The sequence below is a fragment of the Aulonocara sp. 'chitande type north' Nkhata Bay genome, linkage group LG5 (genome assembly GCF_057382095.1).
Source record: "Aulonocara sp. 'chitande type north' Nkhata Bay isolate Kocher_YH1m ecotype deep benthic linkage group LG5, A_spYH_male_GT1.1, whole genome shotgun sequence".
NCBI lineage: Eukaryota > Metazoa > Chordata > Actinopteri > Cichliformes > Cichlidae > Aulonocara > Aulonocara sp. 'chitande type north' Nkhata Bay.
Genome location: NC_141348.1, coordinates 33,194,807 through 33,209,810, shown reverse-complemented (window position 1 = coordinate 33,209,810; position 15,004 = coordinate 33,194,807). Strand labels below are relative to the sequence as shown.

Sequence of the window (15,004 nt, the reverse complement as noted above, 5' to 3'; positions counted from 1 at the left end):
CTCTTTATTACATTTTCCTACACATAAAGTTTGCTTGAATCTTAAATATACATTTAAAGTATGAATGTAATGTTAAGGTTAAGGTAATGCTTAGATTTGTATGCTGGGATTATCATCACATGTACCATAAAGAAAAGGATTATCAACAACAAACAAAATGCTACAAAACATTATTATTTCCACAACTGAGACTGTTATTTTGCTTGTTTGTTTTGCTTTAAATAAACAGCTTCAGTCATAGTTGGTCTTTTTAGTGTGATAAGAAAAAAAATAAGTAAGGGGAAAATAAGTATTTAAAAAACTGCAACAAACTGAAAATGTGCCAGAGATAAAAGGGGGGAAAAAAGTTGAGTCAGGCTGTGTTGTGATGTAAAATCCCTCAGAGGGGTGTATTTCAATAACATTTCAACTGTTTCCTCTACTATTTATCTCTGTTCTTCCAATGCAACAGAGAGTACATGTGAACTTGCTTGGCTGTAGCAAACAATTCATTTTATGAGGCGAAATTATATTAAAAGCTGCTTTGTGGATGATGTGATGATGTCTAATTTAGTAGCAGATACCAGTGATGCAGAAAAACGTCTCCATTCATTTTAATGATGTCAACACTGCTCACCACTGTGAGATTTTTCTTCCAGGAGGGTCTCCAAGGAGTGTACCTGCAACAGTGTTAACCTCACTTACTGTACAGAGGTTGTAAAGTATGTAACAGAGAAAATACTTTAAGCTGTTATCTCAGTAACATCAGGCATTTAACTCAGACAAAACAGCACTTTGTTTTTGGCGTGTCAAAGGTGCTGCAGACAAGATGATTTTGCATCTCAGCACCTTCACATTTAAAGAAGAAAAAAGCGTTTGAAAATTTTAAATCTCAGCACTCAGAAATTCTGTGATGCTCATGAAGCACTATCATTATCATTATAGGCTTGCTGCTACACTTTAATTAAAAAACATTAATTGCATTCAAGAACTTGTAAGTTCAACTCAAGCAGATTTGTCTCGCAAAGGCAGAATAACACAGGTCTGGTTTCTCACTGAAAATATCATCGAGAACAATGGTGAATTAGTGTTTGTTAATAAAAGTAAGAATATTTGACTTTTTAACTAAACTATTTTTAACTTAACAAAGTAGGGTCCAGCTCAGGGTATTTCAGAAGCTGTCACCCATGTCCTCATCGTAAAATTCAAGTTTTTAGACTTGTCTCCTCACACGCAATGTTAAGATCTTGTCTGTGAAGTTAAAGGTTTTGAACTCAATACATCTGCATGTTCATTCATAGCAACCTGGACTAACATTAAGTGTGAAGTTTTAAAAAGCACATTTATATAAATTATAATTCAAAGGAATGTCTTACAGAATGTCTGACTGCACTGCAAAGTATTCAGTGTATGATTACAGCATTACTGAACCATTGTTTTGTCATATATAGACATGGAGACACAGTGGTGTGGTATAATGAAGGAAAAAGCCAGTGTTTCAACGCAGAATTTATGCACTTACATTTAACCAATACTCAAATCTTCTATTGCCCAACTGTGAATGTGTGTACTTTATACACCCACCATCCACCCCACCCATCTCCAGCTCCATTTCATCAAAAAAAGATAAAAAGAAAAGATAAAATAACGAGTGCTCTTGAATATAAACTATTAATCAATTATGTGTGCACCTAAAAATAAATGGTAAAGCAATTTATTTTTTAATTCATCTTAATAAGTCAAGTTTGAACAACAGAGTTCAGAGGAATGTTCAGGATTATAGCACAACTATAGATGGCAGTAATTTGACAAGAAATATGTTGATATTTGTAAATGTAACTTTGATACAATATGGGATTTTAAATGTTCAAAATTAGGTTTGATACATACGGTTTCATTATTAAAAGGAAGGAAAAAACATAAACACATTTGTCTAGATAATTGTTTTATTGTTTGTTTAAAAATGTGTTTGAGGTAAACTGTTAATACGTACAAATAGTTTATTCCCCAACACCTCTGCTTGAAATACTAATGAAAATGTAGATGCTATAGTGCACCTGTAACAATAATGGACTCAAACATATTTACACACAGTAACTATAACTATAACAGAATCAGCACAGGGAATCTTTTTTTTTTTTTTTTTTTAGCTTTTAAGCCACCTAGGATGAGTAAGTAAAGGGTCAGTGATAATCAATAATGAAGATTGCGTAGTATGGTTGAAAGTTAAAGAAAAAAAGAGTTTAAGATGGGGTCATAGTCTTTTGAACAAAGTCAAAACTTTAAGTCCCAAATGTCAACATGTGACTATAAATTTGTGATGTGTCTCTTTGAAGTCAGAAGTTCCTGACACACACAGCTACAAGGGATTGAATAGGCTCTGAATAAAAGTTTATTGTGTATCATAAAAAGCGTGTTTAGCTGGAGAATAATGGAAGAAGGTAACGGGCTGGTGATGCTAAAAGTCAGCGCACTCCAGGTGAAGCTGGAAACAAAGAGAGGTTCCAAGTCTTCTCAGAAGACACACTCGGATCAGCCTTCTAGCGAAACAGATCCCTAAAAAGGCAAAAGTTAACATCTGATACATCCTGCATCTCACAAACAGCAATTTAAGTCCAGCAACGAAGCTCAACATCCGGGAAACGCAACCCGATCTGCAAAAGACGTGGAATGTCTTATTTCTTTTCTTCCGCCCTTCAAACCCGGTAATGATGGAGGAGTAAAAAGCGACATGATTGGTGGATGCAGCCAGCAGAGGAGAAATGTAAACCCCTTCGTTTTGTTGCATCGGGGGGGTTGAAAACTGAACGCTCCCCTCTTGTTTTTTTCATTCCTTCAATGACAGCAGCAGGAGGCAGCCGGTCGGTGCGGTGGGAAGCTTCTCCCGGTACGAGAAGGATTTCCCGGCAAATCTGCGGTAAGGACAACAACACAACACCACCACCACCTAAAAAAAGCAAGAGGCAGTGGGCATGAGGCTGACATCTATGCGAATCAGCAGGAAGGGTGGAAAATACACACAATACACAATGGTGTTGCCTGGGGCTGCCGCGATAGCTCTCAGACAAACCCGGGAGAGAGTGGCTCGTTTTTGCTTGCTTGACAGCTGCGGGGCCAATGGAAATATGCATGGAGCCAGCTGCGCTAGGCTGCAGCCAATGGAAAAATGTGAAACGCTGAGCTGCTACTGGATCAAAGTGGTAAGGTTAGGCTGGCTGCAGCAGCCACACCGCCGCCGCTGCTGCTAAACTTCCACCAAATAAAATGCTGTTTGTGTTTTGGCTGCTGCAGTGGCCATTTTAGGTAAGAAGCGCCCTTTGACTTAGGATGCGGCTTGTCTTTGTGAACGTGCGTGCGCGTGGCTGTGTCTAGACTGGCAGTGCAGAACTCCAGCATCCAGACTAAATGAACTCCGCGGAGCTGGTAGCTTTATGTGGATTAAATAGATATTGCGTGGAGTTCCTCTATTCTCCCTCCCTCTTCCCTTCTCTCCTCCTCTCTTCCCTTACCCTCCCCTACCCTCCTCTCCTCTCCCCTCCCCTCCCCTCCCCTCCCCTCCTCATCTCTCTCTCCCTCTCTCTCTCTCCCCTCCCTCCTCTGCCTGCTAATTTTTTATGCATTTTTCTAAACTGTCATGGCGATTTTGTGTCCTTGGAAATAAAAAGCGCCAGTGTTTTTCGGGCTAACCGGGGGGATGTCTCGCTGGTGAGAGCGTGTGTCCGGTGTCCGGAGCAGGTGAGCAGCCCGCTGGGGAGGTTTTTTCGGTGGAGAGATGTCCCCGAGAAGGAGTTTTAGAGGCTCTCCACACGTGTAAGGAGAGGGCTGTTATAATGTATTTACAACAGCGATGCAGTGACATTACAGAGCTAGCGGAGAAAGCTAGCGCGGTAGCTACGGGGGCTAACATGAAATGGGACACAGTGTATCCTTTTCTCTGTCGGTGTGTCCGGTGTGTGTTTTGTGCTTTTCGCCCCAAGTCGGCTTTTTACTCGCCGGGAACTTATTTTTTCCCCTCCTAGCTAGCCCTCCCAACTTGTGGCAATCCAGTGCCTTGCAACATTCATGCTAGCTGTGCGCTAGCCTATGCGTCTGCTAGCATTCATTATAGCCAAAACCTCAAAGAGCTTTGATAAAAGCTAGTTTGTTAGCCTCATAGCCCCTTATGAAACATTTGTAGCTATAACAGCCAGGTGTGTATTCGGGGACATAATGAGTCATGCAAGCACACTGAGTCATTAAGTGAAAGTGTTGTCCCTAAATCCCTACATTTTCACCTGGCCAGGTGCACAGACAAAGGGTACTAAACGATAATCCCTATTACAATGACTTGGAGATTAATAGTGTTGCAAAGAATGTTTATGTGTAGGATAAGTGGAAACTCTTAAATTGTTTTTACCCAATCTGTTCTGACTCTACTGTCCAGTCTGGAAGACTAAGGTTGTGAATGTGGCTTGTGGTGTAGAGTGCTTTGAGTGGTCAGTAAGACTAGAAAAGACTTCTATAAATGCAAGTCCAGCATATGTACAGGATGTTTTCCCTTACCAGTTGGTATGGTGTAAGGCTGGAAGTAGTCCTTTGTATTTGACATAAATAACTGCTCCTATCTGTTGCTAGGAATGCATTTAGTTTAATTCAGTCAGTTTGTGAGAGCTGAAAAGTTGCATTGTCAATTCTCAGGATTTTCTTTGGTGGTTTGCAGTATGACTCACTTTGGTCACCAGGAGGCATGGTGACCCAGTATTTGCATGTTGGCCTTGTTTTGGTGTGCTACAGCCAAAAGATAAAGGATGCATGTCTTTTGACTGTGGGAGGAAAAAGACATGTAGGCTATTTGAAAACTCTGTCCTGAATGCGCCTGTCTGCCTACTTGTACACCTATCCTGGACAAGTAGACAGGCTTTTTAATTTTGACTTGCAGAACTGCTGCGTTTCTTTAACTCCATCATTGAGAAAGCAGAGGGAATGAAAAAAACTTTTCTTTTCTCTTTTCCCCTTTTCTCAGTTGTTGAGACAGCTGACAGTTCAAGCAGTGCACATTTGTGTACACTGTAGTACACAAAGCTCAACTTAATTACATAAATTTATATAAATAGTTAAGAATCTTCTGTGCTATTATTCTCATACCGATGCCGGATGTTGACTCCATGGGAATTTTTACAGCAGCTGACATCAGTTGGCACCGAGGTCAGAATAACTGAAAGTTGAATAGTAGTATTGAACATCTTTCCTTCCTGTTAGATCACACCATTACCTTGCTAATGGTTATTTTTAGATTTATTTATTTGTGACCAAAAATTGACAGTCTTTAAACAGATATTGCTTTGTCATAGAAAAAAAATATTAACTTAAAAAAATGTTAGTTGAGGTAACAGGCAGACAGTTCTCACAAGGAAAGCTCTAAAAGAGCCACCTGTTGTAGAGAACTGCATGCTCAGTGTTTGAACATATTCTGCAAGAGCTTTTTCTCCATCTAAACCAAATAAAAGTGCGTTCGTCTACTTCATTGATCAGAAAAACCTGAACCATTGTATTATTTAATAATAAATCCAGATACGTACTGATAATCTGTGAGTCATTCCCTCTCCACTTTATTAGGCACACCTACACAGTTTAATGTAATACTGTGCCACACATTCTGTATTCTGAAGATTTTAATGCTCATTTTTTTTTTGTTCACATTCAGAGTGGTGTCAGTTCAACTATAAATCAACTGTTTAGTAGTGATTTTACATTGGATTGCGTTCCAACATATTGTTTTTAATCTGTTTGACAAATGACACAAACACAGCTCAGCTCAGTGTAACAAGACTAAGAGGTTTCCTGCCAAATAAAGCTCCAGAAATTGACATTTTCTTGAAATAATATCTCTGTGACGGTATCAGTTAAAACTTTTGTCTTTATAACATGTAAATAAAAGAGAGATTGCAATGATTTGTAAATTATTTAATATGTGTTTGTGTGAAAATAAACCAAAGTTTATGAATATCTGTGATGCGTGGAGAATTTTAAATCCATCAGGCAGAGAGTATTCTTTCCACTCCCACGTACACAATAGTTATTCAAGGATTGATTATTTTTTGGTGGATGGAAAAATGCTCCCCCTAATTCGAAATGCAACCTATCACAATATTATTATCTCTGATCACTGCCCCGTTACTTGTTCCTTTGCACTTAGTAACCCCATTAAAACATACAGAAATTGGAGATTTGACCCACAATTACTGAACGATTTAGAATTTAAACAATATATAAACTCTCAGATGTCTTTATTCTTTGATATAAACGATAATGCTGAGACCTCTCCAGATATACTATGGGAAACGTTTAAAGCTTATATCAGGGGGTTTATAATATCATATCAAGCGTCACGGAACAAAAGGAATAAATTAGAACAGCTAAATTTAGAAAAAAGAATCCACGAACTGGACGTCAATAATGCAATGGCTCCTTCTTTAGATAAGTATAATACTATTTGTGCACTAAAATATAAACTAAACCAAATATTATCTATTAATATTAATAGAACTTTCACTTTTGTGAGACAGAACTATTTTGAATTTGGGGATAAACCCCATAAGTTGCTAGCCAGACAACTAAAGAAACTAGAAAATGATAGAGCGATTCATAAAATCAGAACAAGTAACGGAAATCTGGTCACATCACACAAAGATATTAACGATAACTTTAGACAGTTTTATGAATCCCTCTATACTTCTCATCCCACTGCAGGGCCTAATGAAATGCAGGAATTTTTAGATAAATGTGATCTTCCTGTGTTAGACCAGACAAATGCCAATATTTTGAACGCTAAGATCACAATTGAAGAAATTACAAAATCTATCGGATCACTAAAAAACAACAAGAGTCCAGGCCCTGATGGGTTAGGGAATGAGTTCTATAAATATTTTAAGATCAAATTAAGTCCATATCTATTTAAATTATATAACCATGCATACAAAATGAGCACCCTACCTCCAACATTGAATGAAGCAACTATTATAGTACTTCCAAAAAAAGGCAAAGCACCGGAGGAAGTGGGATCATATAGACCTATTTCTCTATTAAATTCTGATCAAAAAATTCTGGCTAAAATACTAGCGAGTAGACTTAATACAGTAATAGATAAATTGGTGCATTCAGACCAAACAGGTTTCATTCCAAACAGGAGTTCTTTTAATAATCTTCGACGTCTATTTAATATAATCTACTCCCCCAAGGTACAACAGGACCTACTTATACTTAGTTTGGATGCCGAAAAGGCATTCGATCATGTGGAGTGGTCCTACCTCTTTGCAGTCCTAGAAAAATTTCAACTGGGACAAGATTTCATCTCTTGGATAAAACTACTTTATAATAATCCCACAGCCAGAATTCTTACAAATCAGACATTATCAACTCAGTTTAAACTCAGCAGAGGTACAAGACAAGGATGCGCTCTTAGTCCATTATTATTTGCCCTGGCTTTGGAACCCTTAGCACAGACAATTCGAACCCATATGGATATACACGGTTATGATACAACATACACTTCTAATTCTATATCGCTCTATGCTGACGACATATTATTATACATAACAAAACCATTAATATCCCTCCCAGCAATTCTCTCCGTGATTGATAAATTCAGTACTTTCGCAGGTTACAAGATTAACTGGGGAAAAAGCGAAATACTGCCCATTAAATTAGAGAATAAACAATGGCTTACATCTCTCCCATTTAAAATATCCTATGAAAAAATCACTTACTTGGGCATTACAATACCAAAAAAATACAGCTCCCTAATGAAAGAGAATTTTCTTCCCTTACTGGAGAAACTTAAAAATAACATTCAGTACTGGAGGACACTTCCTATTTCTTTAATAGGGAGAGTGAATTCAATAAGAATGGTATTCCTCCCGCAGTATTTGTATCTGGTTCAAAACATCCCAATTTTCTTGCCCAAATCTTTTTTTAAAAAGATGGACGCCATCATTATGCCATTTATATGGAATTATAAAACACATAGAATAAAAAAAGACCACCTATGCAAACATAGATCCCTTGGTGGACTTACACTACCTAACTTTATGTACTACTACTGGGCATCAAATTTAAGAATAATTTCCCTTCTATTGGATGACACAGCAATACTCCCTAACGGCTTACAGATGGAGCGGGAGGATTGCCTTCCTTACTGTGTTGGTGGAATACTACTCTCTCCTATTCTTTTGACAAACTCATATTACAATTCGAATCCAGTGATTTATAATACCGTACAAATTTGGAGACAAATAATTAAGCACTTCAAATTGAAAAAACTATCAATGTGTACATCCATTACAGCTAACCCCTCTTTCCTTCCATCATGTGTAGACGGAGCTTTCAATATATGGCAGGAATTGGGAATTTGTAAATTAAAAGATTTATACCTAAATGATACTTTTATGTCATTCCAACATTTAAAAGATAGATTTGGATTGCCTCACAGTCATTTTTTTAGATATCTTCAACTAAGAGACTATATCCGTACATACCTGCCACAATTTGAAAACATATCGTCCGATCCTTTGGACAGATGTCTTAGTGATGGAAGGGGGTTTGAACAGAGAATTTCATTATTTTATAATTCAATACAGGAGATGAGTATACCTTCAACTACTTCAATCAAAGAGGAGTGGGAAAAAGATTTTGGGACTCTCCTATCAGAAGATTTCTGGCAGGAGGCCTTACACAATATAAATACGCCTTTTATTAATTCCCGTCACTGTTTAATTCAGTACAAAATTATACACAGACTACACTATTCAAGGGAAAAACTTCACAAAATGTATCCAGAGTGTTCCCCCCTCTGTGAAAAATGCAAGATACACTATGGAAATCTGTTACATTGTTTTGCACTATGTCCAAGGCTTCAGGGTTTTTGGTATGATATTTTTACTTATATGTCTAATATTTTTAAAAGTAAGATTGAACCAAATCCGACAGTAATCATCTTTGGGATTTCCAACGAAACACAAAATTTACAACATTCTCAAAAAAGGTTTATGGCATATGCTTTGATTATTGCAAAGAAATTGATCCTGCAGCTTTGGAAAGGTAATGAGACTCCTGTATTAAAAATGTGGCTTACTGAACTTATAAACACTCTTCACCTTGAAAAAATAAGATATAGTATGAATGACAATGTAAAAGATTTTGAATTAATCTGGCACCCTTTACTTATATACCTTGGGAAAATATAAAACTTTGTTTACTTGTTTCTCTTCCCTTTTGCCGACAGCCGGGGTATTGGGACCCCTTATGGGTGACTGCGGGGTTTTTTTTTTTTTTTTGTTTTGTTTTTTTTTTTTTTTTTGTTGTTGTTGGTGTTGTTTAATTATTTGCCTTGTTAGTTTAGAGAAAAAAAGGAGCATAAGCTATGTTATGTCAATTTGTAAAAACTACAATCATGATACTTGCTCTCAATAAAAATATTTGAAACAGAAAATAAACCAAAGGCAGATGATCAAATACTGAAACTGTAAATTCTTATTTGTAATAAATTTGATGCAAATAAGACATTTAATAAAATGTTCGAACAGGGAAAACTATAGATTTGGGGAGGGCATTTAAAAACAATCTATTTTACATATTGTCAGAAAATTCTGAGAAATCTCTGTACACGGGGTCTAATACAGAAAACCAGTATTGAATGCTTGTGATCTACTGGCCCTTGGGCAGCGCAGCATTAAAAACGGAAACTAGTGCATGTGCTTAGGAACATCTCTGAGAACCACAGGATTTTTGCTCAATGTACAAATGCAAGTTTCAACTGTAACATGCAGGAAAACGTATACATAAACAAGATCCAGGACCCCTGTCACCATCTTTGGGTTCAGTTGGGATGGACTTAAGTAAAGTGGAAACTGGCCTGCTCTCTAACCAGTTAAAATTGCTAATCCTTTTTTGGAAATCATGGAAACGGAATCCTTCATTAGCTTGGACCTGTAGTTAAAGGGAAGAAGGAAAAAAAACAAAACAGGCGTGCCACAGCAGACTGTCAGCAGCCCAGAGGTGTATGGGTTTTTGTTTTTTTTTCTTCATTTTTGCATTAACTAGCTTGACAAAAACTATTGCTCTTCTCTGTTAAGCCAGGCTTTCTGCTTCAGGATCTCGGCACGTTCACATTAAAAAGGGGCATTTCACGCTCTTCCGCAAACAAATGATCCCTATGAGTGTCGCCTGCTCCAATCAGATGTGATCAGTTGATGATGATAAAATGGTGAATCTAAAAAGTCTAAATCTGTTAACGATAAAGAACACAGTGAACATAACAATAGAATGCGAAACTGTTACAGTTAACAGTACAATTACATTAAGGCTGCTGAAAATCATTAACCTTGAAATATAACATTCAGTACACTCTTTGTTTATTTCTAACATAAAAGCTGTACTTTAGATATCTGAAACTGTAAACAGGATTCATTTAAAGTTTCATAATTATTATTAATATGCTGACTATTAGCTGATTAAAGTAAAATTAATTTTATTGATACAATATGCATTCTTACTGTGTGGTCTTTGTTTTGTAGCTCCAATTCTAGCAATATAAAAGTGGCTTGGCAGCAGGTTAGAATCAAATATAAAAATATGTATACATTTTCCATATCACCAAATACATGCACATTCCAAATGACAATATGATAAACAGTTTGAGCTGCTCTAACTTTACAGCTTGGCTTTTTTTGTGATTTTTAGTAAGTTACAGCTTAAAAAGCTTGGAAAGAAAAGCATCTGGACTTCTTTAGACTACGCAGACTACAATGACCTGGATGACTGAGAATCTTCACAGACATGCAGCTTAAGAACTTCCACATATAAAATGTATTTGCCCTGCAAACAAGCTGAATTGCACTTAAAACATGCTATACATAAAAGAATTAGTAAAAATGTGGTGCATCTAGTCAATTATTAAACCGAAACGCTGGATATAACCTGCGCCGGTTATTTGTTCAGCATCATTTACCATGGTGATATAGCAAAGTTAAACGAGAGTCTCCTTTGTGACACACAAAACTCAGACTTTAAGTTTGTTATTGCTATCCATTAATCTTGCTTCATAGTACGCTCCTCAGATCTGGCTCACAGTAAAAACAGTTAGATTTTTATGAAATGAAAAATATGAAAGTGATGGCACAAACTGTTTATCTGCTGAAATCCTGTATCAATCAAGAATGAAATACTCACTTTTAAAACTATATCATTTTCCAAAGGGAATATGGTTAACAGAGGTGATGTAACACAGCAGCAAAAAACATTCGCTTCTAACTTTTCTGAAGTGTTGCTGACCTCAAATTTGGATGCATTTTCAAAAATGCTTCTTAGAACATTTGATATGATGTCTTTGTGTTGTTATCTATTAAATATCGGGTTTAAATAATTTATAAATCATTGTATTATGTTTTTATTTATATTTATTTAAACTTTAAATTCATTTATTTTAAAAGTACACATTTATTTATTAAAACAGTACTCTTTAACCTGTTTAACTTTTATTTACACAGTATCAAGTTCTGTGAAATGGTGATTATAAAGAGCTTTGGTACTGGAATAAACTTAGAGTTGGTGCAGATACAGTCATTGGTTACTTCATTAGGCACAAACTCCACCTTGGAACTAATATTGATCTCACCAACACAACTCTTTGTCTAACATATAATTTAATACAATTTATGCAGTTTCTTAATAATTATATTTTGGTAGGAGGTTTTGTGTTCAAGCTCAGCCTGAACAGTAAACAACTAATTATAATATTATAATAAAGGTGGTTTGACTTATAAAGGAAAAAAAACATACAATTTCAAATGCCCTTCTGTCATACTGTATAGATGTCTGTCGATGTTAGTCAAACTCCAGCTGTAGAAAGCAACTTTCTTCCCTTTCTTTGTATGAAGAGTTACGTTAATGCCAACCCTGGCCTTGGGTATTCATCCTGTGTGCTGTTAAACCATAGATCGTATGAAAGATGGAAATCGCTTTTTAAACCCAGAAGCAAAGACGCGTGTCTAAAACTCCATTCCTCGATGGCCGGTGTCCTGAAACTTTTACATGTGTCCCTACTGCAACACATCTGAATAAAATTCAGCCATTTGATTCATGTTAAAGCAGCTCATAAGTTAATGACCATTGGTGCAATACAAGTACTTTTAGAAGTATATTTTTCCCAACACATTTACTTACATTTATTTAAATTTACTTGAGTAGGTAGGGTAAGGGGTTGCCACCTCAGCATGCAGTCAAGTTCTGTAGAGTTCTACTTATGACCTACTAATTTTATTCAGGCGTGTTTAGGGATGGGTACCGGTGTCCGGTGCCATGATGGCACTGGTTCTGACATAAACGGTAGTAACCAGACCGAAAAGCAGCGCACATTTCGGTGCTTTATTTCGGTGCTTTTTTTTCCTGAGCTGTGATACACTTCTAGCCAATCATTTTACGTTTCCGAGGATAGTAGACGGCCAGGTACGTACGTTCTTTTAGAGCAGAGCTACAGATTAAAAATGCCCAAGGCGAAGCGGTCAAAAGTCTGGCTGTACTTCACAGCAAAATATGCAAACTCAGCAGCCTGCAACAAGTGCTTTAAGCTGATACTGTGATACTGTCAAAGGAGGTAACACCTCAAATCTGATGAAACACCTGGCGACGCATAGCGTTTTTTTTAAAAGCCGAGAAATGCGCTGTATTTGATAGCTTGCTGCGAGACCTCACACCAAGCGCATCTACTGTGGGTGTGGTGCCTGTTATCAGACCCGGAGTTAGCAACATCCCCCAAAAACACGAAGAGGAGAGTCCTGGCCCCTAGCCCTGCCAGTGTAGCAGAAATGATGACGGATGATGATGGCAGCAGCAGCCGTTCTTCTCTGCGTGAGTAGCTTAATGTTGTTCGTGTGTAATTTACGTTGAGGAGGCTAACCACGTTATTACATTAATGCATGTAAGGTGAACTAGCAAACATCATCATAGCTACATGCGGCTGTCTTCTTGTTTGATGGCAGATACTCCCTTCACCCTGGCCAAAAAGGCTAAAATGACCAAAGAAAAAGAGGGAAACAGCTAAACATGAGAGGTTTTTGGATAAAGTTTGTGTTTTTTCCATTGTTTAAGCACTGCTTCCAGCCAAGAGTGATACCATATATGCCCCATAGCTGCAGAAAAGGCTAACATTGTTATCTTTTTACAAAAAACCAGCTGAACATGAGAGGTTTTTGGACCAATTTTGTGTTCTCCATTCTTTAAGCACCGGTTTGAGCACCGGCACCGTTTCAAAAGTACCGATTTGGCACCGGTATCGGATAAAACCTAAACGATACCCATCCCTAGGCGTGTTGCAGTAGGGACATAACGTTACAAGCTAACGTCATGCCAGCTACCATTAGAAACTAGGGTCCTAAAACTTTTAAACTACTTTCCCTCTGATCAACAGTTTGATTGCATTCTTACATCACAAGAGTTTATTTGCTAAGTTCGAGTCTCCCCACTTTAGATCTACTTCAAAAATTTTTTTTCTGTAACAGAAAAATCAATCAATAGCAGCGAACTGGAGGTTAGAGCAGCGCTTAGTGATGAAAATACAGATATTCTCAACCATTTACCAACATATCAGTGTGTCAACATCAAAATGTAATAAAAATCAGGAAAATACCTGAGCAGTGACTGTGGCCCACTTGATCCAGTGATTACAGTTCCAGGCAAAGTCCAGTGACTTGGGTTTGTTACCCATCTTTCCACAAAATACTGATAAGCATTCAAACTTTTGTAGGCCTTCATATCTTGTCAAATATAATGTGTGTTATTGTTGATAACATAATGATATAAATCTTGTGGTGTGAAGTCAGGAATAATGTCAGGATTACATTCCACAATAGGGCTTAAATATAAGAGAAAGAGAGAACTTTAAGAAATTAAGATAGCCACTACAGTGACCATCAAAACGATGAAAAAATATTGCCATGAACAGTTTATTTTGCGACACCACGAAACAAACAATAGCATAAAATGAAACAATAGATATTTTTATATCGTCATCCGATATATATCATTATATCGAACAGCCCTATTCCACAACATCAGTAAACTCAGTCGGGGGTATAAGTAGAGCTGGGCGATATAACGATATGTATTGCGAAATAACTTTTTCTCGATAGAAAAATTAAACTATTGCAATAGACCTCACCGCTCTTGTCCTCTTAAAAGAAAAAAAAAGAAGAAGAAGAACAGCCAATCCAAATTAAGTAGTGCAGAGCCGAACCAATCACAGCTGCAGCGTCACGTCACGTGACTTGTTACGTACAGCACAACTGCCAAGCCACACATGTGTATTTGTTTTGGGAAGCAGCCAGCCGCCGTGCCGCCCGGGTAACGGAGGAAATGAGTGTGCCGACTAGAGAAAAATCAACCGAGAGCGTGACTGAAGGTTACCGAAGAAAAAACCGATGATGGTTCCAATGCCGGAGAGATTGTCGAACGGAAGAGCCATAGAAGTTCCGTAGTGTGAAGGTATTTCGGCTATTTCAAGTCTGACAAAAAGAGTAGCGCGCACTATAAATTGTGCCGAAAGCAAGTCTGGAAATACAATAAACCGGTGCATGCTCAATCTCTGACTGGTAGCGCTAATTCGTCATTCGGCTTTTGTCAGACTAAAGTAACTGTTAAAACTGTTTGAAAAGCTAAGCTATACAACAAGGAGAGATTGAGAATTTCCTTTTAGTTCTCAGTTTATTTGATATTGACAAAAGTTAGTCAATTTTGTCTGTTCTTCTGTAAAACAAACTAAGATTTATTTTTAGAATTAATATTTTGTTTCTAAGTGGAATTGACAATTTAGTCTGTTTCGTTTGTTCTATTTTGAAACTTAAACGCTTTAGCGGCTGCCTTTTGTGTAGTTTGCAATATTTGCCTTTATTTATCTGAAAAAGTCTCATGTTTCTTTAGTACATCTACCCTGTTGAACTTATTATGGGAAATAAATATTTAAATCAAAACAAGCTGCTGATTATTTCACATTTTA

At 37.2% G+C, this 15,004-nt stretch overlaps 1 protein-coding gene across 5 annotated transcripts in view; it reads left to right on the top strand.

Annotated features, from left to right (window-relative positions):
• Positions 1 to 2,651: 2,651 nt before the first annotated feature.
• The window catches only part of chd6 (chromodomain helicase DNA binding protein 6), a 100,901-nt gene continuing 88,548 nt past the window's right edge, over positions 2,652 to 15,004 (top strand). For 3 of the 5 annotated variants that reach the window (XM_086293075.1, XM_086293074.1, XM_086293071.1), the window contains exon 1: positions 3,577 to 3,714. The gene's annotated coding sequence lies outside the window, so the exon portion shown is untranslated. Of the gene's footprint in view, positions 2,897 to 3,216; positions 3,283 to 3,576; positions 3,715 to 15,004 lie in introns of those variants that run through there. The other 2 variants (XM_086293072.1, XM_086293073.1) reach the window with 2 other exon arrangements.